This window comes from Nyctereutes procyonoides, unplaced genomic scaffold, assembly GCF_905146905.1.
Source record: "Nyctereutes procyonoides isolate TBG_1078 unplaced genomic scaffold, NYPRO_anot_genome, whole genome shotgun sequence".
Classification (NCBI taxonomy): Eukaryota; Metazoa; Chordata; class Mammalia; order Carnivora; family Canidae; genus Nyctereutes; species Nyctereutes procyonoides.
The window spans coordinates 18,360,812-18,385,434 of NW_026575141.1; the positions used below are offsets into that span (position 1 = coordinate 18,360,812).

The following is a 24,623-nucleotide window of genomic DNA, read 5'->3' on the forward strand; positions in this document are numbered from 1 at the left end:
TCACCTAACTTTAGGTCACGGAGACTTTCTTCTGAAAGTTTTATAGTATTACATTTTACATTTAAATCTACCATACATGGGCAGCCCGGATGGCTTAGCAGTTTAGCACCGCCTTCAGCCCAAGGCCTGATCCCAGAGACCTGGGATCGAGTCCCACGGCGGGCTCCCTGCATGGGGCGTGCTTCTTCTCTGCCTGTGTCTCTGCCTCTCTCTCTCTCTCTCTGTGGCTCTCATGAATAAATAAATACAATCTTAAAAAAATAATAAAAAATAATAAAATAATAATAATAAAATAATAAAAAATAAATCTACCATACATATTTGTTTAGAAACAGCTATTATTTTCATGCTTCTGCACAAACAGGGCTTTGTGAGCAAAAATTACTGGCAACTGTGCTAAAGTTTAAGCATTTTATTCCCATACATTTTCTTCTAAGCACTGCTTTAGCCACATAGCACAGATATTTTTAAAAAATATTTTATTTATTCACTCATGAGAGACACAGAGAGAGAAGCAGAGACACAGTCAGAGGAAGAAGCAGGTTCCCCGCAGGGAGCCTGATGTGGGACTCGATGCTTGGACCCCCGGGATCATGCCCTGAGCCGAAGGCAGACGTTCAACCACTGAGCCACCCAGGGGCCTCAGCACAGATATTTTTGACTGAAATTTTTCTTGACATAATTGTAGGTTTACATGCAGTGGTGAGAAGCCATACAGAGAGATCCCTTGTGCGTGTTGCCTAGTTATCCTCAAAGACAATATTTCAAAAAATTACAGCATAATATCACAACTAGGATATTGACATTGAGAAAATCCATTGATTTTATTCAGATTTTCCCAGTTTTACTTGTACTCTTTTGGGTACATGTATAAGTACTACACAATTTGACATCTGTATGTGTTCGTGTATCCACCACCACAGTCAAGATAGTGAAGAATTCCAACACCACTGCCACTAGGGTCCCTCATGTGGCTCTTTTATATCAACCCCCCCCCCCCTTTTGCCAAGCTTCCTTTCCCTGACGCACTGGTTTGCCTTCCTTTTCTAAAATCGTCATTTCAAAATTGGTTTAAAAGTAGAATCATACCGATGTAATCTTAAAGGGCTTGACTTTTTTTGATCAGCAGAACTTCCTGGAGATTCATCCAGGATCAGGGTTCATTTTTAAATACTTGCTGAGTAGTTTTCCATGGTCAGTGAATACCAGTTTGTTAAGCCATTCACCCGTTGAAGGACTCTGGACTGATTCCAGTTTTCAGTTGTAACAAATGAAGCGTCTATGAACATTCATCTGTTGACTTTTGTGTGAGCACAAGTTTTCATTTTTCTAAGATAAATACCCAGGAGTGCAATCACTGGGTAGTGCAATAGTTGCATGTTTAGTTTTTAAAGAAACTGTCAAACTGTTTCCCAGAGTAGCTATACCATTTTACATTCCAATCAGAAATGTGTGAAAGATTTAGTTTCTTCAGATTTTCACCAGAATTTGATGTTGTCACTTTTTTTTTTCCTTCCCGGTAAGTATGCAGTGGTATTTCATTATAGTTTTCCACAGTTTTGTGTTTTCATTTGAACTCAGTTGATTTTTTCATAAGCTCTCTCTCAAGACTACTTATTTGACACATGGATTATTTAGAACTTCCTTATATGATTTCTAAGTGCTTAGAGATTTTTCTGTTCTCTTTCTTTTGTTGAATTCTAGTCTGATTCCATTATGGTCAGATAACATATTTTATATGATTCCAATTCTTTTAAATTAGTTAAGATTCATTTTATGATTTAAGAAAAATCTCTGATGAATGTTCTGTGAACACTTAAAAAGAATACAGGTTCTGTTGTTTTGGTGAAATGTTCTCTTGACTATGTTAGATTTCACTGGTTGGTAATATTGTTCAATTCTTTAAAATCCTTGTTGACATTTTTTTCTACTGTTTTTACAAATTCTAACAAAGGGGTGTTAAAGTCCCTGACTGTAATTGTGAATTTCTCTATTTCTCTGTTCATTCTTGTTTTTGCTCTGAGTACTTTGTAGTTCTATTTGCTGAATACACATATAAGATTGTTATGTCTCTTGGCTAACTGACCCTTGTAGCATTGTATAATGTCTTGTTTTGACCCTGATAAATTATTTTTTCTGAAGTCTTCTTCATCTGATATTAACATAACCACTTCAACTTTCTGTTGATGAGTGTTTAGTTCATGCTATCTTTTTTCTATCCTTTTACATTTAAGCTACATTGTATATATCATATATTATAGCATTACATTTGAGACATATTTCATATTTACCATGTAGTCAATTATGTCGTTTTTAAAAATCCTTCTGGCAAGCCAATCTTTGTCTTTTAATCGATGTGATTAGGCCTTTTAGATTTAAGGTAATTATCAACATTGCAGAATTTATGCCTGCTGTACTATTATTTGTTTTGTGTTATCCCTCTGTTTATTTATTCTTCAGGTCCCCTTTGCCTTTCTCTGGGCTACCTGAATACTTTTTTAATATTCCATTTTGATTATCTGTAGTGTTATTTATCGAGTCTGTCTCTTCATAGAATTTTTTAAGCAGTTGTTCTATGGACTATAATAAGTATAGTTTATTGTAGTCTTACTGTTAGGAGAATTTGCCCACTTCAAGTGGGATGTGGATACATCACCACCATTTAGGTTACTTTACCCTTCCTTTTATAATATAGTTGTCCTAAAATATTACTTCCATATACATTGAGAACTGTATCAGACATTGTTATAATTTTTTACTTTTATGTTAAACACAATTTTTTAAAGGTTTTATTTATTTATTTATGAGAGACACAGAGAGAGAGAGGCAAAGACACGGGCAGAGGGAGATTGTCCTCCGTGGGGAGCCCAATGTGGGACTCGATCCCAGGAGTCTGGGATCACACCCTGAGCCAAAGGCAGATGCTCAACCACTGAGCCACCCAGGCATCCCTTAAACACAATTTTTTAAAAAAATTGCAAGGAAAAACTCCGTTGGACTTACCAATATTTTTACCCTTTACATTGTTCTTTCTTCATTTCTGATGTTCTTAGTTTTCCTCTGTGTGAAGTGTTTCTTTCGGGTATGCTTTTATTTTGTTGATGACAAATTCTCTTAGCCTTTGTTTTTAATGTTGAATATACTGATTTTTTCCTATTTCTGAAGCATATTTTTACTGGCTATAGAACTTTGGGTTGACACTTCTTTCAGCACTTGCAAAATTTTGTACCAATTTCTCTGACCTCCATGATTTCTAATTAGTAACCAGCTAATATTTGAATCATTATTCTTCTGTAGGTAATATAATAGGGTTTTTTTTTTTTTCTTCCTGCTTTTAAAAGTTTTTCTCCTGTCTTCAGTTTTCAGAATTTAGGCTATGATATATTTAGGTATGGATTGCTTTTATTTGTGGTTCACTCAGCTTTTTGAGTCTGTAGATTTATACTTTCATCAAGTGTGGGCAGTTTTTAGCCATTTGCTTTAAATATTTTTTTTAGTCCTTTTTTTGTTTTGTTTTTTCTTGTTTTTGTTTTCCTCCTGGAACTTTGATGACATGAATGTTAAATTTCTTGTTAGTATCCCATTGGTCCCTAGGGCTCAATTTATTTTTAAAAATTCTTTCTTTCTCTCCTTCTCCTTCTCCTTCCTTCTCCTTTGTTTGAATAATTTGTTAACTTACCTTAGATTTCACTAATTCTTTCCTTGGGATTTCCATTCTGTTATTGAACCCATCCACTGAAGTTTTTTTATGTAGACTGTTGTATTTTTCAGGTGTAGACTTTTCATTTAGTTTTTCTTTACATCTAATTCTTTGATATTTTCTAATTTTTATTTGTTCCAAAGTGTTCATAATTGCTTGTTTAAGCATTTTTGTCAGCTTCTTGAAAATATTATTTAGACAATTCAAACATCTGTGTCATCTAGGTTTTGTCAACTGTTATTTGTCTTTTCTCATTTGAGTCTACATTTTCTTGGTTCTTCATAAGACAAAATTCTGTACTGTATCTTGGACATTTTGAGAGTTGTGTTATAAGACCTTAGTTCGTATAAAATCTTTTTTAGCAACCTGGTTAGGTTCATGATTCATATTTGGTGCTCCTTTCTGTGTGCACATGTTCAAATTTCAGTTTAGTTTGTCAAGCCTCTGCCATGCTATTCTGATCTGCTCTGCCTCTGTTACTCAGATGACAACACTGCATGCCACAGTCTCTCAGCACTATCTGTGTAGGTGAAGGGGCACTACCTCTCTCTTGCATGGCAGAGTTTGGAAGATAAGGTTTTACTTTCTGACTCATGTGGGGATGGTTCCCTCCCAGTAACTGAAGTGGGATTGTAAGTCATAGTTCTCTCTGGGCAAGGAGCACTTTCTTGTTAGTTGAAAGAGAGTCAAAGTCAGTTATGTTCCAAGACTCTGCAGGGAAGAGCATTACTTGTTGCTGAAAAGAGTGTGTGGAGGTCAGAGTTCTGCCCATAGTTTCTCTGGGGAGAGACAACTCCTCGTGACAGAGGGAAGTGCAAAAAACAGCACTGCTAATTGACCCTGGATTGTGGTGTCCATCGTGGTGGGAGAGGCATGTGGTGTTTCTCCTGCTGTTTACCTCAGGAACAGGGAGATGTGGTTAAAGTGTTTCTGTCTTGTTGGATCACCCTTTTCCTGATCCTCTGCCTAGAGAAAGCTGACTTTTCTCGGTGATATTTTCTGTCTGTGACTCTTGGTGTTTCTAGATTATAAGCATTCAGACTGTGGTATTTATGAGGCAAGAAAAAACTCAGGGAACTCACTGTCAGCTTGTTCCTTAAGTCCCAAGGTCCTTTACCATTCCACCTTATTTTCTTTTCCCTTCAGATGGTTCTGTGTCTTACATTAGTTTTCTAAGATTTTTTTAGATTTTTTATTTATTTATTCGGAGAGAGAGAGAGAGAGAGAGAGAGAGAGAGAGAGAGAGAGGCAGAGACACAGGCAGAGGGAGAAGCTGGCTCCATGCAGGAAGCCTGACGTGGGACTAGATCCCGGGTCTCCAGGATCACACCCTGGGTTGCAGGTGGCACTAAACCGCTGTGCCACCAGGGCTGCCCAGTTTTCTGAGATTTTTTTATTGTGATTACTGGAAAGAATAAAATGGATGTGTTTCCTCCATTTCATCTGGAACCAGCAGGCTCCAGAGAAGCACTCTTGTTAGTAGCTTGTGTATTAGCTTATTTATGTTTTAGCAGTTTTTATCCCATATTTAATTCTGTATGTTCTCTTAAAATCTTCCTAGTATTCCTCCAAGATTATTCATTCATGTTTTGCTCTATGGTAATAGATTTTTAAATCCCACCTTTTTTCTGTTATTTCTAGATATTCACTGTGGAAGATAGAGGTTTCCACATGGGATCAGCCTGTTGTCTAGAACCAGAATATATAAAACATTTATTTCTGTGAATTTATGTTGTCATTTAACAGATCATGCTTACTGAGAATAACAAAATTCTATGCAGGGCAGCCCAGTGGCTCGGTGGTTTAGCATGCCTTCAGTCTGGAGCTTGATCCTGGAGACCTGGGATCGAGTCCCACGTTAGGCTCCCTGCATGGAGCCTGCTTCTCTCTCTGCCTGTCTCTCTCTCTCTCTCTCTCTCTCATGAATAAATAAATAAAATCTTTTAAAAAAATTCTATGCAAAGAAACATAAACTTTAGCAAAAACATATGCATCAATTAATAAAGTATTTAAATATTAAAATTGGGATTACGCTGGGTTTACATATATAAATAAATACCACAGAGACACGCTGAGCTGTTGCATTGAGCTGCTTCTGAGAAATCAGACAACTATTGATTGGGGATATTGGGGATCATTGCTACAGTTGATTCCATGGCAACAGTTGAGATAAAAAGCAAATAAAAAGGGGAAAGAGACAGAATTTAGGTGGGAATCCCAAGGGAAATCCAGAGAAAAGTAAAAGGAGGGTCTCAGGGTGACTTCTAAAAAGATTTGTCTTTTTTTTGACTTCTAAAAAGATTTTGCTTAAGGGGGAAGATTAGAAGATTGGTGAGATTCATAAAACTACTTATAGAAAAAAATAGTACCATTTGAAAAGCAACCATAGATTGATAGAAGTTGTGTTTAATTTAATCACCCATTATAATAATTGCTGTTACTTACTATTTTATCACTGAAATTAACATGGACAGCTTGAGAAACAAAAGAAAATGATGACAGTTGTGGGCATGTAAGAATTTTAATTAAAGTAGAAAGATGTCCAATTGCATTAGGAAGCTTAAACAAATTATTTTATCTGATGAGTGAACATTTAAGACAGATAAAAATTTTGCAACTTAGTAAAAAGAAATAATTGACAGGCTTTTAACATATTTGTAAAAATGTTTTATTTACTTACTTTTTCATGGCAGTTCAATCCTTCACACAATTGAGAGTATGAATTTAGAGATTGTCTGTTAAATCTTTTTGAGTAAATTGAAAGCTAACACAAAGCCTATACCAGAAAATGAAGTTTAATTACCTTAAAAATTCTGGATTATATTATTTGAACATAAATGCATTTATATAATTTTTAAGTAATTACAATAACATTAGTAATGAATAATAAAGCATTACTAGAGATTCTGTTAGACTTAGATTAATAAATGAATTAAAATTATAATTAGCAGCTTGTGAGCAAATGGTGCTTGAAAACAACAAATGCAATAGTGCTTGAAAACAATGCCTTAAATATCTCCCATATTTTGTAATTATTAATTGGCAAACTACTCTTTTACAGATTGGATCAAGGAAAGCTTCAATGCAGCTAATGAAATTATCATAAATTTGAAATTAGTCTGGCCTGAATTATATTCTGTTGTAAAGCTAAAAGCTTGATTTACATTTTAAAATTTAAATGCTTTTCATTTTCTTTCTCTGAAACCTTTCCTCAAGTCTATTTTGTTAATAGTCAACCTTTCTCTCCATGAAACACATCAATGGTAAATTGAATGAAATCAGGATTCTTTTCAAGTCTTTGAGAATTCATTTAAATGACTGGTACAGGAGTTCTATGCACGAACTTTGAAGACATTTTATGTTAGCAATCTTGACTTATAATGATCTCAATTTATACAAACTGGGGAAAGGGCAAGAAGTTTTATATTTTGTCAATGATACGTTATTTTTCTCAATACTAAACTCTAAATCAAATCTTAAAAGGACATCTAACAAAATCTTTAGTCCACTTGATGGCTGAATGCATGTTGCCTTTAGGAATACTGATATTTTCCATGTTTTCTGTTATGCTAGGAGATTAAATGACACCTTTAGGAGAATCAGAAAAAACATTAATTCTTATATGTCAGTTGTATCTCAACAAAGCTGGGTGGAAAAGTTAATAGGAGGTGGGAAGATATTTGAAAATACAGAAGTTTATTCTTTTTTATTCATTTCAAATGTGATTTCATGCCTAATATTCCAACACAGAGAACCATTATTATTAGAGCCATATTTTATTCTGGGAATACCCAGGTCACAGCAAGGTACAACTGGTGGGGGAGGGCACTATTTACAATGAATACAGTATCAATGCCCCTGGAGGCTCTGGCCTAAGTGCTTGCTCCTGGCCTAGCTACTGAGATGTCAAATATCAACTTGATGTTATCAGTCTAGTTAGGGAAAACAGATATATGAAAATACAATTTTTTTATGGGATTTATTTATTTATTTAATGGGATTTAAAACGCAACAATGAGATATGTTCAAAATACTCTGGTAGTGCAAAAGAGGAATTTACAAACTTAAAAGAGTCACAGAAGACTCAGACCAGCAGCTTTGTCTGCTTACAAACAAATATCAACTGAGGGCAAGTCTTCACAGTTAGAATAGTGTGGCTTAATTATAATAATGAGCTTCTGTTTATTGAACTCTTACCACGTACTAGGCTCCAGGCCAAGTAGTTAATGTGCCCGGCTTTTTATATAATTTACACAGCAATCTCATATAATAGGTATTTTTATCATCCCCATTTTTCTGATAAGGAATCTCAAGTCTTGAGAGGCAAAAAGACAGTGAGTGGAGGCCACTCTTCTAAAAGGTGTGCTGGGTGCTGGGTCTATCAGGTGATGGCACAAAGCAGGGGCCTCTTTTCACAAGTCATAGTATGAATGGTCCCTGGTCTCTGAATGGGGCTTTGCATTGAATATATTTTGACCAGGTTCAGGGTTGTGGATTACTAAAGGATTTTCTTTTTCTTTTTCTTCTTCTTCTCCTTCTCCTTTTCTCCTTTTCTCTTCTTTCACCTTCTCCTTTTCTCCTTCTCCTTCTCCTTCTTCTTCTCTTTAGGAGACTAAGAAAGATACAGGAGAAATAAGATCTAGTCCTGAGGAGAGCATCTTAGTGGAATGGCTTAAGTATAACTTAATTGCTACACATGTTTGTGGATTCAAATCCTGCCTCTATCAATAAGCTTGTGTGACCTTCGGAAAATTATTAAACCTTTCAACCCTTATTTCTTTTCAGGAACAATAAATGAATTATTCTTTGTTAAGGCTCAATAGTAAGCGCTAAATAAATGTTAAAAGTCTTACTATTGACCTCAGAGAGTGGGGGTAGGATGGGTTGGGGGCGAGGGTCACGAATCCTTAGAAATATTATGTAAAATTGTGTCTGGAAACATCGAACTATACCGAAGATGAGAGCTTATATCTACACACAAGGGTGCAAAAATATCATATTATTTAATAAACTTTAAATCAAATTAAACTTGACCTCAAGCGCCTGTTCTGCCTTGGACAGCAGGAGATCCAAGTGTGGTCATTACGGACACTTTGCCAGCCCCATCTTTGGGCACTGTACAAATAATCCTGAACTTTTCAGGAGGCCTCCTGTGAATGGATTGGCAGGTTGTGCTCTCGACAACCTCCGGGCAGCATTCACATCTCAAGAGGCTTGACCACATTCTTGGAACAGGAGGGAGGGAAAAATAGAGCATGAAACAACCCACCAATTAACATTTCAATAAATTATCCAGCCACATGCATTTTTTTTTTTTGAGGGGGAGAGTCCATACCTTTCATTAGATTCTCAAAGCAGAGAGGGAGTCTGATTTGATCCAGCAAAAGAGATGGGTGTCAAACCTCTGTGCTCCACAAAGCAGGAAAACATCACATTTGCATTGATTATAGACCCTTTTCATAGTGCTGACACATCTATGAGCTTTGAGTGGCCTCATTATTTTTTTATTAAATTGGGTCAGGGTGGGGCCCCCCATTCAACCTAAATGCAGATGGGGTCATTGTGACTGAACAGCAAATACACAATAGGTAATAAATTCTGGGAAATGAAATCTGTCATCGGACCACTCTTTCACACAACAAAAAACGAGATGGGGTATAACAGTGGGACTTGAGGCAAAAAAAGTCTCAAAGATAAAGAGGCAGAATTGCATTCACTGAGTTATAAAGCATTTGAGGGGCCTCTTCTTTGGATAGAACAGGAAAGGGCCAGTATTGATTCAGAAAAAGTATATAAAACTACTGAAGAGAAAACTATGTATGTAATGGAGGCAGCCTGCATAATACACAATGGTTTTGAAAACAAATGTGGACACCTGAATGGTAGCATCATTATCAGCCTCATCTTCAAATAGAGGGAGAGGGAAAGTGCTTTCAGGAGAGCAATAGGAAAAACACTGAGGTTAATGAAGAAAGCCTGCAGTAAGTCATATCTGTCATGTTAAGTGCTCATTACAGTAATTATTTTTACCGGGATTTAATTTTTATAAAATTCAGTTGATTAGACCTAGATCTGTGATTAATCCTTTGAGTATGGCTAAACTCAAGTGGGTACTAACAAACAATAATCGAATTGTCCGAGTCACATTTTTAGAATTGTTCTTGCACGGCATTGCATTCGCTTTCTACATCCCACTGCCTTTGGATGAATCTGGACATCCTTGTTTCATGACAGTTCAATTTAGTCTTTTGTCACTTTGATTCCAGTGTTCTTTAATAATTAAAAAAAAAAAGCGATGCTCTCAGGGTTTTTGACATATAATACCATTATGCTTTCCATTTCTTTATCATCAGAAAAAAAATAACCCATCCAGAGAGGTAGCTGCAGATTTTTCACTAGTGTGTGGGCAGCATGGTGCAATGCAATGGACATGAAATTTGAGTTGGGCAGATTAAAGTCATGACCTGTCTCTTCATCTGTTAAGTGGGAATATGGTACCTACATTATAGTGCCATAGATAATCTAAGCAAAATGTCTGGCTCAGTGTCAGGAAATGATTGATACTGCATAAATAGTGGTTTTCTTCCTTCAAAGTAAAAGTTCTAAATGACTGATAATCTTGTGAGTTCTGGAACAATGAAATGTTTGACCTGGAAAGGCTGTCAGTACAAACTCATTTTACAGATGAGGAAACTGTAAAGTGAAAAAGGAAACAAGTGAAAAAATTTGCTCGAGGTGAAATAGCTAGTTTTCTTATCAAATAAGTATTTGTTGGATGAAGAAATAACATTACATCATCACCAGACACCGATTTCCTATAGGTTGAGTAGTTATCTATCTCTTAGAAGCATGGTTTATGACACGTGACAATGTGAAATGTAAAATGTGAAAAAGGAGAAAAGTTGTATGACTTCCTCCTCCTAACCTGATTTTTCATTGAAAAATATGTATTAATTGCACTTCATGCTTGACCAATTTAACTTTTTTATTGAGTTAAGAATGGCATTGATTTATTGTTCTAAGCAATTATCTGCTTATGCCTTTATAATTATTCTATATTACATATGAAAGAAAGAAAAGGACCAAGTCACACTTGGCAATTATGAGAAACAGTAAGGCATTTAATTGCCATTCCCATCTCCATTCAAAAGAAAATAGAATATTTGGAAATAAATTCAACAGGATACAATATGGTTCATTTGGCTCATTTCTGATGTTCAGAATTTAGTAAATTTTATTGTCCACTATATCAGTCTTACCAGATTTATATACAAAACATACAAAAATGGTGGATTTCCATATAAAAGAAGAAGGCATTATGATGTATGAATTTTAAAATAGTGGTTTCCTAGAAATTGCACTGTGGCAGTCCTGCCTTCCTGGGGTTATTCAGCAGCACTTCAGCTTATATAATTACCACACCAGCTTCCCTTATGGAGCCCATGAGGCACCCAGGTTTGTCACCATGACAACAGATTCTGAATCAAAGTAGCCCCATCCTAATACTGTGCACAGAGGCTCTTCTTAGAAAAAAGTTGTTTTTTTAAAAAAATTTTAATCTTGACCATATTTCCCCCAAATTACAGGTATACAATTTCTAACTATTTGTTCTAGTTCCCTTATAAGTGTAATCTGACTACTGAAAGCCTGGGCACACACAATTTCTTGAATAGCAAAAGAAATATAATGCAAACATTTAAATAGAGATTGCTTGTTCATTCTGGGCACCATTTTGAAAAGAAGAAGAAGAAAATCACATTTCAGAATAAAAAACACCTGAAGAAATAGCTATGGGAGGAAATCAACTCTCTTTGATCTTTATGCTGCAAGAAGAGAGCTCTTTTACGCTTTTTAAAAGACTCTTACAATGCACAGATCTAAGCAAATAAAATACAATTTCCCATTAAATTTTTTTTTAAATGAACAAACGTGTTGCCAGGGCCACATTTATAAACCTTGTGCAATAAAATTCTCTTTTTGTCTATAAAGCAGAGAGGACACCATTTGCTCAAGACTCCTTATCTTCCTATTGTGCCCCCTGGCACTGCTGGGAGGCCAGAAAGCCCTGGGGCCGCTGCGTGGTGGCCCCTTTCTCATTTCCTGTTTGCTGTTTGGACATGTCTTGCAGCTGTGGTGGCTGCATGTTGGAAGGAAGGCTGATAATGCTTGCTGTTACATAATAAGACTTATCAAAACATTGCCCATCCATGAACTCATCTGAAACTAAGGCTAGGCTTTTCTTTTTTCTTTCCATTAGGAAAGATATTTCCATGTTTTATTTGAAATTCTTTCTAATCTCTCACTGCCCAAGAGAAAGAAAAGTCATACAAGAACTCATGGCATAGTATCCTGTTTGCAAAGTAAGCTCAACTTCTTGTTTTCTTCTAGATCCTTAAAGTCAACTCCTATGTTATGTCCCATTTCCATTTCTAACTTTCTTAGGTACCAGAGTGATTTCATTCTTGATGCCCTCTTCAGAACATCTCCCTTTTTCTTTACCCTCTGGCTCGGCCCCATGTTCTTTTCCTATCTCTTTTCTGTGGACTCCCTCATCTGCCAAACAATGTGGATTCCAGTTCGTGCCTTTCTAACTAAGGAAATGAGAGGAAGGTCAGGAGTAGTTGGGTCAATGACCTTTGACACCACTGAGCAGCCCCCCTCCATTTTTTTCAGGCTCCAGTATATATAAAATGAAGAAATGTCAAAGTTGTGTTGTACTGTACTTACAATGTTTCTTGACATTTTAAGTGCATCTAACCACATCTGGAAATAGGAACAACTGTCTAAATGTTGTCTCTTGATGAATTTGGAGTCCTGGCCCCATGCCCTCTTGTTTAATAGGTAAAGAATCCAACGTGCACTTCCCGAGTCCAGAGGATGGAGGTGGTAGCCACAGAGGAGTTGCTGCAGTGGACGCAAAGGTGGCAGGTTAACGACAGCTGGAATCTCTGGAATTTACCGTATGCCAAGGACAAATCTAATTTTATGCATGCTAACATATTATGTTTTCTCAGGTAGGTACTATTGTTATCCACATCTTTATACATAAAGAAACTAAGGCACAGACAGATTAGGTGACTCCCCCAGGGATGCCCAACTAGCAGTGGTGTCCAGTCTGTGGTCTTAAGCACTGTGTGTCATTCGATCTCTTACTGGATGCTGAGCACAAAACACAAGGACCGGAACCGGAGGGGGAGTGCCCTCAGGCTCACAGCGAAGAGTGGTGTGTGTATGTGTGTGCATGTGTTTAGGGGAGACTTACACTACCAGTAGTAAAGGTGGGCAGAGCCACAGCAACCCGGGCCATTTTGATTCTCCTCCCACCCAGTGGTTGTGCCCAGGGCTGTGGGAATTGGGCACACGAGGCTGATATCTGTGCTCATATTGTCTCCGTGTAGGCCATACGATGCATCCAAATCACAATGGAAAGTGTCATTTTTCAGTGCTGCGTGGAATCAGATCCAGCTTCAGGGGCATGTGACTTGGGTAGTCGCTCAGGACCCTGTGGTCTGAATGACCCAGCACTTGGGTTAATGCTCTATTGTCACCATCTTGAAAGTCTTATTACTTTTTGAACAAAAGCTCCTGCGTTTGTTTTGCAGTCTGCCCTGCAAATTACGTAGCTGGTCTTTACGTGAAAATCCTGAGCAATCTGGGGAAGTTTGCAGCCCCAGTCTACAGGGGAGAGAAGATTCTATTTCCCTGTGATTCCTCTGGAACTGCAGTGCTATAAATCTGCAGTTGCCTGTTAGTGGATTTACATTTCACTGCAATGTAATATTTTTCCTCACAGGGGAAAGCAGTCAGCTCTCACTAATAGGGGCTCTAATGATGCTCTGCCAAGGTCCACGTGCATAGCCTGGAGCAAAGAGGCCCAGGACAGGTCCCCAATTCAACAGCAGGGGTTAACTACAACGGAGCCTCTTTGCAGAATGATAAAACACTGTTAATCTCAGCTAGATTCCTGGCTGGCCCCAAGGAGTGCCCCTGCAGAGCAACAGAGGTATAGAGATAAAATTCCAGCTCGGGTCCTCCTGGAAATTTGTATTTGCCATCCCACGATGTTTGCATAATTTCAGCAGGCTATAGTCAAGTCGAGACTCGCCAAAACTTGTAGAGAGAAATCAAACTGCCTCAGCACAAGGAAGCCAATCTGATAAGTCCTCTATCCGGTGTCTCAATGTTTGAGCAGTTTGGCACTAGAATAAACGATGGCTCACCAATGGTGAGTTTCCATGGAATCGGTTGCTCCGAGGCCTTTTCTGAAGCGAAGGGTAGTGAGCTGATTTTCTCCACCAGGACAGTAATGATACCAGTGAGCAGAAACTATAAGGGAGAAACAGCCCACTTCTCAAAGAAGACAAAAAGGGAATTTTGTGCATCTATGGTTCAGAGGAGCCCAAGCCCTCATATTCAAGATCTGTGGGGCCACGCTGAATTAATAATGACGGTCAACATCTTCCAGCGTTTACTATGCCCCAGACACCCTTGTAAGGGTTTTGCATATGTCAACCCAGTTAATCCTCACAACCAGCCAATGAGATAGGTATTATTATCATCTCTATTTTAGAGGTGAAGGACCCGAGGCACAGAGAGGAGAGCAGCTGCATGGCCGGCCACAGGAGCTACAGGTTCACCCCGGACAATGACAGGCAGTGAGGAGTTCCCGGTGGGGCCCGGCTGTGTGTGCAGCTGCTGAGTCTGCGTCCCGTTTGTCCTCACAATAAACCCCCATTAACGAGGGAGGCACAATTGGTCTCCCTTGCTCTTGCAACCTGAAAGAGCCTATAGAATACAGATCCCATTGTGAATGCTTTTGTAATTTGGAGATTCTTTTTTATATATATATATATAAACGGAATAATCAGCCCCTTAATGTATCCATAGGGAATTCAGGAAAGGGAAGAAGCGGCTCCTGTTTTTGAGGCATTTGCAATCATTGTTGGAGACAGAGCCAACAGATGGGGAACAATAGTGAGGGACTCTAGGGCTGGTGTAAGCAAATGCTGGGCTGTGGTCTTTGCCCATGAATGGTGTGGGACATCAGAGAGGGAAGGGTATTTACTCACTGGCTATGGAGTTACCAGGGTGGGAGGATGGAAAGAAGAAACTGGGAAGCTTTGGGCACATTGGTTAATCTTTAGACTTCGCCTTCCTCAACTCTGAAATAAAGCCATAAATTATCCCAAAGACTCCTTCCAGCTTTAACATTCAATGAATCCTGACCTTTTCTGTAAAGCTGGATTTTTATGTGTGGTATTTGCTAAGAGTCAAGACACACCCATGATTGCTATGGCCCAGACCGAATATTACATAGTCAGGTTGATATACCTTCCTGACCTCACGTTAGCTCCCAAGAGACTAAATGTCCTGAACTTTAGCCTTAGCTTTTCCTGACTGTTCACTTTAATGATTTCCCCAGCCATTTTTATATATTTTTTCTTGGCTGTTTGCACTTTTTTTTCTGCCAAAATGTAAAAGCAGGGTATATATAGATGGTAGTACTTGATCATAACTTGCATGTCTTAAATTTTAAAGAAATAACATTTACCAAATGGGATATGCTCAATTTCATTTAAATGTTTTTCTTGTGTCTTTATTGTTTTTGTATTTTTTAAAAAATTCTAAGTTATTCTAGGCCCAATTACTGGTTATGATTGTTTAACACACAGTTGCAAATTGATAAGGATTTTTATTTTTTTAAGATTTTATTTATTTATTCATGAGAGACACACAGAGAGAGGCAGAAACTTAGGCAGAGGGAGAAGCAGGATCCTTGAGGTGAGCCCAATGCGGAACTTGATCCCGGGACCCTGGGATCACAACTTGAGCCGAAGGCAGAGGCTCAACCACTGGGCCCCCCAGGCATCCTTCAATAAAAATTTTTAAACGAATTTTTAAAATTTGTTTCTAAATCATTATGCCTGCCATGTTTTCAATAGTAAAATGCTTTTTTTTTCAAAGAGAAATGTGGTTAAAAGAAAAAATGATCTGATGTTCCTGCTCATTGAACTATACAAACAACAATCAAGGAAAAGAGACTTAAGAAGTATTTATGCAGTATGACCCTAACCTGGCAAATATCTATAGAGCCCATAAACCAGCCATTTCTTAAGTGTGTTCCCCCAGCCAGCAGCACTGGCATTGAACAAACTCTCAGATCTCACCCAGCTTAACTTTGAGAGGGGGGCAGCTGTCTGTGACATAACAAGCCTTCCAGATGATTCCAAAATATCTTAAAGTTTGAGAACCATTATCATAATCCAGGTGCAAAGAAATAGATCGTAAATTATATTTAATGGCTATCTTTCCTTAATAGTCCCTCCCCATACCCAGCTGGAAACGGAATTTGGAAGTAAAATCACAACCTGGGGTATTGGCCTCAGTGATTCCCACTACAGGTTGACTTTCACATCGACTGTTCTATTTGCATTCAAGTCCTTCTATATTTATAGACCCAAGTCATGTTTCCAGTGTTACCTTCTCCTGTTCATATTTTACTTATTGCAGTAAAATTGGATTACCATTCTCACCCCCCATACCCTCACTCTTTGCATGAGGGACAACTGACCTAAGTTAAGACAGGAAGGGCCTTTGGTAAATGGAGATACAGGGGAGAGTATGTTCCCGGATGGTGCCATGGCGTAATCAAATGTATCAGAGTCATCCGAGCTTCTGGGTGTCTATTGAAATCTTATGCCAGATACCATTTCCTTTCTGAAATCTTTCTCAATCCTTCAACTGGAAGGTGCAATCTCTCCCTGTATAATATTCCAGCCCCTCCCCTCCTGTGTTGGGTATTTCTTTCACAGTACATCCTTTTCTGCCTTCTTGTGTAGCCAGTATTGTCTGATTTGTTTGACTGGACCAGAAGTTCTTGAGATGGGGCCTGCTCCCTACTCATCTTTCTGCCACGCCTAATACAGTGTCAGACACAATGAGAACTCCATCAATTGTTGTTGCACTGTGGAATGCAGTGACAGGGTTGCCAGGCAGGCCCAGAGAGTCATCGGATAGCTTTCTGCCAGGGCTATTAGCTGTTCTGAGTTAGGTGTGCATTGCACGCTTGTCCCAAAATATTCCCTTGCAGGTAACTGACATTCATCCTCTTTTAAGATTTATAGAAAGCTTACATCCTACGTTTAAAATACAAAATCCACCTAGGAGGGATCAAGAAATAGAAGGAAGATCTCGAGGACAAGCCTCGCTCTTTTACCCCCTGGAGCTATCAAGGGGCAGCGTGCAGACACTAGAAAGGACCGGGGCTGGGAAACAGGAACAAATCTTTGATTTCACAGTCTTGCCCGCGGCCTTGACTGACAGTAGCCGCTGCTTTAGCTTCCATCTGTGGCTTCACGCCTTTTTAGAAGAGACTCAGGAAATCTCACTCTGGTCTTACAGGGAATATTTTCAGCCTAAGAGGAAAATTGTGAGCATGAGAAGCAAGCTCGTGTTGCTTTCCCACACCCAAAGACAGAGACTCATAAAACAATAATGGTCTGGAAAGAATCCGAAGACACACGGTACAAAACGCATTTGGTTTATTATTTTAAGTGCTCTTAATACCACTTGCAGTGCAAACAAACAAGAAACGGGCAACCCCCGCACCCTCCTTCCCGCCTCCAAACTCTGTATTTCTGTATTTGTTAGCCACTCATGTCTTGAAATTCATCTACAACATCATAAACCCGTGGCAAATTCTGAACAGAGAAATTCATTGTTAGGAAAATATGATAAGGAAAGATACGGTTTCTGTGGATAAAACCCCCCAAATTTTAATCTATATTTGCAATTTCATCTAGATCACGTTTTATCTGCATTGGCTCAGATCCCCCCCCTTCCCCCCCCCCCCCAGCTGGTCTAGCGGACTCATTTGCCGAGGAACACTGCCATCATGCGGCCGGACGTGTTATAGCAGCTCACGAAGGCCGGCCAGCAGCATGGTTTTAATTTGGATGCTCTCCCCAGAGAAATGTTTGCGGCTTTAAAATGTGCTTTGTTGTTTGAAGCCAGATTTGTTGATTCATTTCTAAAGTAGCACCGTTAAGATGTTTGCCAAAGGGTGAACTCGGTGTCAGTTTTTGAATCCCCCAAGTGTATAGCGATCACATTAAAAATATCACATATAGGAAAGAATGAGGGCTTCCTGCTTATTTTATGAATTAGTAAAGTTTTCATAAATGTGTTTACTTGAAAGACAGCAGAATACCTTTATCAGGGAAACTAGCGTGGCTGCCTGGTTTTTCTTCACAATGGTAAGTCTGCTTAGGGAGAGGGAGCTGTAGGGAACTGTAGGGTGGCAGCATCCTGGGGTTCAGAAACTAGGCTGGAGCTTCCAGTTTGCCACTAATTAACTATGTAATCCCGAGCAAGTCCCATAAGCTGTCTGGCTTCACGACTTTCTTAAAAAAGGGGTAGGTCTGATACCCTTAAGTCCATATTGCTTTTCCCATTTATGATTCTGTGATTGTAACCTGACAATAAGCCCATCCTTTTAAAAGCAAGAATGTTGTTTTTCTTTCCCTGTGATTTTCCTGTAAATATGCTCTTCCTTCCTCACCACCACCCCCCTCCTCCAGCCCGAACTGAAGCTTTGTCTGCATGAGTCATCACGCAAAATTCTCTCTCTGCAAGAGCCCAGAGATTATGTGTTGTGCTCAGCAGCCCTCCAGCGCAAACGGCCTTCCTGCGCGCTGTGGGCATTCACAGGTTAGGTTATCTCCACAGATGGAAAATAAAGTTGATGAATCTTTAAAACCGGGAAACAGCTTACCGGCTTCTGAGTGCTGTAGGTCTTAAAAAACGTTCCAGAATGTTAGGAAAGACAATTCAGAACAGTCTGATGTCTTTAACACCTGCAAGGGAAGGGCAATTTTCCTCCCTGACTATACCTCCTGCTTTACAAATTTGTCAAAAGTAAAAAGAGGATGCAGGTACTGCTTGGAGCACAATCGTGAGGTTAATGTTCTGCTGAGACAAAATGATGGTAAATTATTCCCCGGAGTTGATTTTGTGACGTGTGTGTAACGGGGTGAGGGATAGAAATACAAGCGGGTGTTGATGTTTAAACTGTGCCGGAAGGACAAGTAAATGCAGGGCAGTTGCTAGGAGACCTGGAGCCCAGAGCGAATGCCCCTGCTGTGTGCACAGGATGTTTTATCTCAAGAAACCTTGTCTTTCACAGTCAACGATGACATTAAATGTATAGTCTGTCAAAATTCAGGTGGACCAGTGCCTGGTTATTACTCGTGTCCATCCAGCCATCCTACCATCTGCCACCCATTCAGGGAGCAAAGGAAAGAGAGCAATGTAACGTCGTGCCAGTGACCAAGAGGCTCCAGGAGAGCTCAGCGATTCGCTACAAATTCAGCTTAAATACTCTTACACGAAAGACAGCTGGTTTGACCGCTGATACTCGTGTTAAGAAGTGTGAAGTAGTGGCACAAGAATTGCTCCAGCATTCCAAGGTGAGGGGTGCCAGGTCACAAATAGAGTTCTCAGCGAAGATGTGCTGGAGCAGGACTTAGGACCCTGTTGTTTACAGAGCAATCCTTTCAGCCAGTTGTGGGATTTCTTAAAAATAAATCTTAGGCTAAACGCACACTTCGGGTTTGCAATTACCACCCGGAGCTCAGTGGTGCAGGACTTTAGAACTGGCCGGGCTTTGGGAGTTCTTCTGGCGCCCCCTACTGGTCGAAGGCGGAACCTGAGCCTGTCCGTGGCCCAGGTTCACGGCAAAAATTTTCTTCTTCTTCTTCTTCTTCTTCTTCTTCTTCTTCTTCTTCTTCTTCTTCTTCTTCTTCTTCTTCTTCTTCTTCTTCTTCTTCTTTCTTCTTCTTCTTTTCTTCTTCTTCTTCTTTTCTTCTTCTTCTTCTTTTCTTCTTCTTCTTCTTCTTCTTCTTCTTCCTCTTCTTCTTTTCTTCTTCTTCTTCTTCTTCTTCTTCTTCTTCTTCCTCTTCCTCTTCCTCTTCTATTCTTCTTCTTCTTCTTCTTCTTCTTCCTCTTCCTCTTCCTCTTCTTCTTCTTTTCTTCTTCTTTTCTTCTTCTTCTTCTTCTTTTTCTTCTTTTCTTCTTCCTCTTCTTCTTTCTCCTTCTCTTCTTCCTCTTCTTCTTTCTTCTTCTCTTTCTTCTTCTCCTTCTGCATATTTTTTAAATTAGAGTTCGACTTGCCAACATATGGCATAACACCCAGTGCGCATCCCGTCAAGTGCCCCTCACCCAATCACCCCATCCCCCCCGCCCACCTCCCCTTGGAAAACACTGTCAAACTTCGCCTATAGAAGAGACAGTCTATTCAATGCGAGAAAAAAACAAAAACAAAAACAAAAATGAAAGGCTGAGAAGTGGGTCTAGTAGGTCTTATTTTACTTAGAAGAAACTGAGTCACTATGAGATATCGTGAATTATTCAAACACACAGCTGATTATCACCAGAGTTGGGGACTATCCAGGTTTCCTGTTCCTATTCTATGCTCTTTTACAGTAACAACATAGTCTTTCTCAGCAGGATTGGAATGTTCTGTTATTCTAGTGATATGAAAGGCAGCAAAAGTAGTCCTGTAACTTTACAATGTGCAAAGCATGTACATTGTTTCACTTAATTCTTACAACCTTGGGAAATTATTCTCATGAAATAGTATGCTTAACACAGAGAATTGATCTGCATTGTTATAAAAGTATACTTCTAATTTGATCTCTGTTATGATCTTATTGCCACGCTATAGGATCAAGGGCGACAAAGTGGCCTTGGAAGATAGAGAATTGGAATCCTAATAAGGTTTGGAACTTTTTCCATTTGCTCCACTTCAGTATCGAATACCCACCCACAGATGAAATAAAATGTGCACTTTACGGGTTGTCTATGGAGAATATGAAATTATCAGTTATAAGCCATTTCTGAGAGCCTACTAGGTATCAGGCCAGACATAGAGCAAATATGAAGATGCTGTTCTAGGCTAAACTTGGAGAGAATTTGATTGCACTTGGGTCCCAGAAATAGAAGAAATGAAATCAATGAGTATCCATCACTTACCCTTGTTAGCTTTCTTGAGCTTTAAAAATACCTAAAATCAGTGCAAGCACCTAAATAAAGCTGGTCCCTTAGAGCTACCTTCTTTTCCTTATCCCAGGATCTTCACATCTCCTGTGGCCTAGAAAGCTCTTTCTCTAGATAGCAGCATGACTCGGACTCACATTCCCTTCAAGTTTTTGCTCAGGGAAAATGAGGATTTCTCCGATCATATATTTGAAACTGCAATGCTTTCTAGGGCCATAATGCCTTTCCAGGACCAGCCTGAGAGTAGAGGATGTTTTTCCTTATTTATTGGCCCAGAGGAACACACCTTCTTCTAATTTGTACAAGAGTGACTTGTGGGTAGGCTATGTCCCTAGACCTTCCTAAGTTTATGTTTCTCAGTGGCATGTATTACCACCTGCCACTATCTGTTTTTTAAATTGTCTGATTTCCTACAGCACCTCTACTAGTAAACAAGCTCCATAAAGTAGGGATTTTTCTCCATGTTTCTACAATGTGGAGGAAAAGCACTAGTTGTAGCTAAGATGGACCACAGTGATTCTCACTTCCTGGTATTCATGCATCTCTTTTATCCCCAACTCACACGGACTCGGGGCTGCTCAGTATGACCATTGGAACATGGTGGAAATGGTGGTGTTTCTCTTTCTAGATTAGGAATTAAAAGGCATTGCACCTCCCGACTTGCTCTCTTGGATTTTCATTCCACAGAATGCCAGCTGCTGTATCATGAGGACATTCAAGTAGCACCATGGAGTACATGGACAGGAACCAAACTGTTGGCACCAACATGTTAGCCAAATGACCAAGCCATTTTAAAAGGGGATCTTCCAACTCCTAGCCTTTGAGTCTTTAAGCTAAAGCCTCAAATATCATGTAGCAGAGACAAGCCTTTCCCACTGAGTCCTGTCTGCATTCCTGACCCACAGAAACCATGAGAGATACTATTATTAGTGCTTTACGGCAATACATTTTGGGGTTATTTGTTATGTAGCAAGAGATAGCTAAAAAGTGTCTGGCCCACAATAAGTTCCCAATAAATCCTCATTGAATTAAAGGATAAACGTAAGCAGATTGTTTTCCCAGGGTACTCAGTGATCATAATATCATGTCTGTTATTAACCTAAATGAAACTGTTGAAAAAGCCTTAGCTCTATATCCTCTTTGGTTTTGGAGTCTCAGGATGGGGGCTCGAGTCTTGGATCTGTGACTTATTTGCCATTTGACCTTGAATAATTCACTTCCAGTCTTTGGTTCTTGGTTTTCCTAATCTGTAACCTAGATATAACAATAACAGTTATAATTATGCTCTAACATAAACCACCAACTTGGAAGAGTCTTGTCGACCATGCAGACCCCTGGATCAGGGCTCTCCTAAAACCCATGCCACAGCTAGAATTGCCCATTATGTGAACAAATAAACCTTCTTTATTACCATTTAAGTCAGTTCCATTTGTTGGTGTCTCCTACACCCCAAAAAAAGCTCTTTATATAAAGCATTCACACTAACAGAAGTGAAACAATAGCCAACAAAACAAGATAACATGTAATGAGTAAGATGATGCATGGTAGTCTCAAGGATAACAATTAAGAATAAAGTGATATCACATCACCCTATCAACCATTTCTGTGAGTTGATGGCAAGGACATCCTAATTCACTTGCCTGGGAAAGTCAGGGATGCCCAATGGGGATCTGTTTTCATATAAATTTCAGTTTCTGTAAGTATATTTTAGAATTCCTGTCCTCAAATTTCTTCTCTGTGACTGCATTTGACAGGTAATGCTCAGTAGCATCAAATTCATGTTTAAATGCCATAAAGGAACAAGAAACCATTCGTGTTTCAGAAAGGATCTCCAAGTGGCCATATTGTGTTGTACACAGGCATCAAGAAAACAAGTAGCCAGGCTTCTGTGATCACTGCCTCCCCTGTAGGTCCCCAAAGAGTATGAGAGGGTCTTATGGGCCACTTGCCACAATATCATTGCCTTGTCACAGAGTTCTTCATTTTGTTCCAAGGGCAGAGGACACTGTCCTGGGCATGTCATGAAATACTAATAAAAAACTCATCTTCCAGGTTGAAGAGTGTTCATTTTTAAGAGCAGAGGAGACAGGGATTTCTGACAGGCCTGGATGGACAGCATGAAACATGACCACTGTGCAATTTGGCCTCCTGAGATTTAGAGAGATGGTGGCTTGAAGTGGTGCTGTGGATAATATAGGCAGGTCTCAAATCTGTTTTATTAGCACTGGTCTCCTTCTTCATATATGTTAGAATGACTTTGATGGGCAATTTAATTAAACTGCTATTTGTTTTGTAAGTGCAAGTGATTATCTCTTGGTTTTATTCTCTGCTGCTCAAGTAAATTGGCCAATGATTGACTTTTTTTTTTTTTTAACATCACAATACAGGTGATGTTAAAACTTTCTCAGTTTTATACATTTCTTCATGGAAATTTGCTCTGTCTTCTCAAATTATTCTACCAAGTTTAGATTTATTTATTTTTATGGCCAAGAGATGATACTGAAATAGCTCCTGTGGAAAAAAAATAAAGTTCATTCTTTAGGTTAACATTGTAAATTTGTTCCCAAATATTAAATCAATGCTTTTTATTTATTTTAAAATGTTCCTTGTAGCTTTTAAGGCCAAGTCTTGAAGTCTGTCAACCCAAGGAAAGAAAGTATGGAATAGCCTAGGACAAATTGGCCATCGATCAAATTTAAATCCCAGTGCTGACTTTTAGAAAGACAATAGTCGTAAAAACCAGGCATTAAGAAAAATAAGGATTTTTCTAGATCACTTTATCTCCTCCTTTTGTATATCGAGGACCATGACCAAAGAATCCAGGATCATGGAATTTCCTCCACAATGCAAAGGTAACAACTTTTCCACCTATGGAGGGAGGTCAAGCTTGCTAGGGGGAAAAAGGAAAAGTTAAAGAGGAAGCAAAATGTCCATGACTGGACCTTTCTAGCCAGCAACACTGGACATCTTAAGGGAGAGGAAGTAAAGGTTGATTGAGGGATTAGATGCCATATTCTTATCCCTCTTCACACACTTACTATGTGCTTCCAGGGTTGAACCACAGGCAGAGCAGTGGTGAGGACCTAGAAGCAACCAGATATCCCTAAGAGGGTCTAAGGACACAGAGATTAGTGGCCAGTGGCCAGAGGAATGTCAACCCCTTGGAGAATTCCAGCCTTCAGCTTAGGTCTCTGTCCATTCTGGCCCTAAAAGACGACAAGAAGGAGGCTAAGTGAAGCTGCGGATTCCTCATAAAGTGCGAGGGAGTGACAGTGTGCAGGGAGAAAGGACCTGGAGTTTCCTCTATATACACTGCATTAACATAGCCAAGAGGCTGCAGTGTTTGAAGACATTAAATTTGGAGACAAATGACCAGGATCATGTGCTCCAATGGTGGGAGCCAGAAATCTGAATATAGTCAGGAATAATTTAGAATAGCCACTCTGCCACTCTGTCATGGAGATCAAGGAGGGTTTCTGGGACAATGAATGAGTCCATCTGAGGTCTCTTCCTCCTCCCATGAGATCATATAAGCAGCCCTCCTACCTCTGACTGATATTCATCTGGTATACACTAGTCTGGTCATACTGATTATTTATGGCCAAAATCTCTTTTAATTGATACTGGTCATTAAATATAAGTATTTTGAATATTTTTCCTACACATGAATATGTTCCTACATATCCCATGTTTTCAGAAACCATCTTAGAAGGAAAGTCAGAACTCTCAAAGATAGAGAATTTTATCCATAGTAACTGAGCATTTACCTAAAGAGATTGCTAAAGATTTGAATTGGACTAAACATATTAAGTTGGACTAAAATGAAGTTGTCCTTCCCTTTGCCACTAAGGTGAAGAGCCTGTAAAGG

At 39.1% G+C, this 24,623-nt stretch overlaps 1 long non-coding RNA gene across 1 annotated transcript; it reads left to right on the forward strand.

The window, feature by feature from the left end:
• Positions 1-1,314: 1,314 nt before the first annotated feature.
• On the forward strand, positions 1,315-23,044 carry LOC129498091 (uncharacterized). Its single transcript, XR_008662077.1, has 4 exons — positions 1,315-1,519; positions 12,542-12,714; positions 20,424-20,476; positions 21,443-23,044. It is a non-coding gene; the product is annotated as an uncharacterized LOC129498091 (long non-coding RNA).
• The last annotated feature ends 1,579 nt before the right edge of the window (positions 23,045-24,623 follow it).